Source organism: Notolepis coatsorum, assembly GCF_963971535.1.
Source record: "Notolepis coatsorum genome assembly, chromosome: 3".
NCBI lineage: Eukaryota > Metazoa > Chordata > Actinopteri > Aulopiformes > Paralepididae > Notolepis > Notolepis coatsorum.
Window position 1 is genome coordinate 90,600,211 of NC_140167.1, and position 4,147 is coordinate 90,604,357.

The window sequence follows — 4,147 nt, forward strand, 5'->3', positions numbered from 1 at the left end:
CTTTGATTAGCGAGCCCTCGATTCTAGCGTAAGTTAGTTGTTACAAACATCTCCATGGCCCGTAAAAATACAAAAGCTATATAGTTGTGCCGTGTTATTTATTTGTGTTTTTCTCGAGCAGGGAACCGTCAAAACCAATCTATGAGGTCCAGAAATACATCGTTTACGAAGACAGTCTACTGGAATTATTTCAACAGTGTCCGGTGTGCGATGCTCAATGTCATATCACCAAAACTACGCGAGGGACCTTCTTGGCTGTCTCCCAAGTTTGCCCCGGTTGTAAATACAGCCGTAAATGGGCGAGTCAGCCTCTCATCGGCAGCACACCAGCTGGAAATATTCAGCTTTCTGCAGCAGTTTTTTTTACTGGCTCATCTTTCACCCAAATGGAGAAGGTATTTGATTTGATTGATTTGATTGACAAGTCAGATATACATTATGTTTTTGTTTGTGATTCACACGTGCATATTAACAAAGCGTTATTCATTTATTCTTTTAGGTCCTAAATGCGTTACACGTCTCCACAATAAAGTACAGAGCGTTTCGGGTACACGCCAAGAAGTTCTTGGAACCTGCTGTTCTAAGTTTGTGGACCAAGGACCAAGACGTTACCCTCGCCAGATTAAGCGAGAAAGAAAGCGTGATAATCGGCGGTGACATGCGAGCCGATAGTCCAGGTTAGAAAAAGCTCCCCAATGACAAATTCCTACTTTATGAATACATTTTTAATATTGCACTACATTGATTGAAATTGTTATTATTATTTTCAACAGGCCACAGTGCTAAGTACGGAAGTTACTCTGTGATGGAACTCGCCACCAATCATGTCATAGACGTCCAACTAATTCAGGTAATTAACAAGTCTGAAGAGACACTGCACCCTTCATTGTGCTCAAACGAACACAAAGCTCTCGGTCTTGAATCTTGAATCGCTGTAGGTGTGAAGTGGTCTGGCTGGCTGTGTGTGTGAGCGGGGTGTGAAGTGGTCTGGCTGGCTGTGTGTGTGAGCGGGGGTTAGGAAATGTTAATTGTGGAATTTTGAAAAGGCTATTTCATTGCTCTTCCCTTCCTTGTTCCAGAGCAATGAGGTGGGAGGCAGCTACCATATGGAACTGGAGGGCTTGAGGAGAAGCCTCGCTCTTCTGGACGCCAAATCCGTGACCTTGGACTGTATTGTCACAGACCGTCACCCGCAGATCCAAAAGTACCTGAGAGATCACGACATCAAACACTTCTACGATGTGTGGCACGTGGCCAAAGGTATGTCGAAAGGCATCCCACATTCAATTCCACCCCTCCTACCAACCCCCCCCCCCCCCCCCCACCCACCCAACCAGTACTGTAATTGCAAATCTGGTATGTCAAAAAATTTATAGATGTAGCAGTACTCCAACCACATTCAATTCCACCCCTCCTACCAACCCCCCCCCCCCCACCCACCCAACCAGTACTGTAATTGCAAATCTGGTATGTCAAAAAATTTATAGATGTAGCAGTACTCCAACCAGTCAATCAAGTTTGTAAATGGTAAATGGTGCATTTATATAACGCTTTTATCCAAAGCGCTTTACAATTTGTTCCTCACTTTTTTCACCCACCCATTCACTCACACATTCACGGCAGAGGCAGCCATGCAAGGTGCAAACCAGCTCATCGGGAGGGAGCAATTCCACCCCTCCTACCAACCCCCCCCCCCCCCCCACCCACCCAACCAGTACTGTAATAGCAAATCTGGTATGTCAAAAAATGTAGATGTAGCAGTACTGTCTATCTGTATGTCATACGACTGTTATGTAATGTTATGTTATGTTATGTAATTCAAGGTCTGTCTAAGAAGCTTGACAAAATTGCACAGGCGAAAGACTGCAAGGTCATAAAAAAGTGGCGCCTGCACATTTCTAACCACCTCTACTGGACAGCTGCCACGTCGAAGTCTGCCGATGAGAGGGTTGCTAGGTGGAAGTCATGTCTCAATCGCATGATGAATGTACATGAACACGACGAAGAACCACTCTATCCGCGTTGTCTTCATGCTGACCGTGTATCAAGAGATAGTAGCAAGTGGGTTAAACCTGGTATGTCTGTCTGTCTTTCATCATGAATATATACTCAACATATTTATTTATGTCCTCATTCTAGATTGGTGTGATTTACAAATGTATACTTGCTTGAATAATTCTAATCTACTGTAATATACTCTAATGAAATATCTGAATGCAATTTCTTTTTTACTTTAGACTCAAAACCGGCCCACCAGCTCGAGAAGGTTTTGCTAAACACAAGGATCATCAAAGATGTCGCCAAATTGAGTCCACACCATCAAACGTCTTCATTGGAGTCCTATCACAGTGTGATTTTACGTTTTGCCCCAAAAAACGTGGTTTTTTCGTACATAGGAATGCTTTGCAGGTATTTTATATTGTGTACAAATGACTAATTATGGACTCCTGATTTGTCAAATAACTCATTATGTTGCATTAGATAACCTCAGATCAACTACAAATATATTGCTTGTGCTTATTGAAATTTTCCTTTCAGACTATACCTAGCTGCCATGCATTTCAATGAAAACTCAAATCGCCAGCAAGCCATAAACGCTTCTGGAGAGCTGGCGTACAAGATGAGTTTTCCAAAGGCCAAAAAAGGTGGACACACAATAAAACCAAGGAAAATCCCAGCGACAGTCAGTAAGTAAAAATATCAACATTTATTATTGCACACACATGACCTATATAAATAGAAAAATATTTCCACTTACAGTGGAATACAATAAATTGAATAAATAATAACCTTTTTAACATGACAAAACAAATAACAATTTCTCATTTACAGACTATGTCAACCAGCTAATGGAGCTACTGTTTGACTTCGTCCTTCGTGACCCCCAACAATATATCCAGGTGGTAGAGGCGATTGCCATCCCAGAACATTTGTGCGCACAGTTCGACAGGCCTTCCATGGAAGAAGCGGTTGCCAGCTATGTGTCACGCTTTAATCCTGTACCGGTCTGAAGCCAGTATAGACACCATCAGCATCCGGAAATTCTGTGCGGATTCGAACCACTACACAGGATGGGATTACTACCCTCACTCTGCGGCCTAAGTAGCCGAAGCACCACGCGACAAAGCATCTGTACGCGATATATCTGAAACGGCTGAAGAAAATCAAGTATTATATTTATGCACAAATAAAATTAAAAAAAAGCTGGGAAATAACCATTTGTCATGTCATGTCATTGGACAGTAGCAAGCATTGATTATATGTGATGTGCAATAAGGATTAGATTGTGTTTGCAAGAAAGATTAGTATAGTCTGAGAGATGCAAGATGGAGAAACACCTGTAAAAAAATATATAAATCTGTAATAAATATTATTTACTTATTGATTCCGCTTTCTGGTATCCGGCCAAAATCTGCCTTGTAGATATTAGTTGCCATTTGGATGGTATAGGGGTTGAAGCACACTGGATCCAATCCCGGATGATCAACCATGCACAGTAGTCCAGTTGGTTCCTGGTTAATTCGACGTCTGACCTATATATATAGAAAATTAAATCGTTAGCCATATGCATGGTTTTCAGTGCTACCAAGATGCAAGTTTGTGTTACTACTTTACCTGTGGAACTTCCATGCAGCATACATTCTCAGTCTCTGTTGGCATCCGTTCACAATTTCCGCACGTGCACCTAGTAGATTTGAGGGTGAATGAAATTATCAATCAATGGAGGCCAGAGAAAGACTTTCGTCTTGTTTACATCAGGGTCCCCCAATTTCAATCGTCATGGTAACATATAGATAGACAGTACTGCTACATCTCTATATTTATGACATACTATATTTCTATTGCTACAGTATTGCTCAATACCAACAACTGTTATGATGGAGGCCAGAGAAAGACTTTCGTCTTGTTTACATCAGGGTCCCCCAATTTCAATCGTCATGGTAACATATAGATAGACAGTACTGCTACATCTCTATATTTATGACATACTATATTTCTATTGCTACAGTATTGCTCAATACCAACAACTGTTATGATGGAGGCCAGAGAAAGACTTTCGTCTTGTTTACATCAGGGTCCCCCAATTTCAATCGTCATGGTAACATATAGATAGACAGTACTGCTACATCTCTATATTTATGACATA

At 41.4% G+C, this 4,147-nt stretch overlaps 1 long non-coding RNA gene across 1 annotated transcript; it reads left to right on the top strand.

Moving 5' to 3' along the window:
• The first annotated feature begins 600 nt into the window (after positions 1-600).
• LOC311224867 lies at positions 601-1,150 on the top strand. The gene is made up of 3 exons (XR_014619476.1): positions 601-677; positions 774-850; positions 1,080-1,150. It is a non-coding gene; the product is annotated as an uncharacterized lncRNA (long non-coding RNA).
• The last annotated feature ends 2,997 nt before the right edge of the window (positions 1,151-4,147 follow it).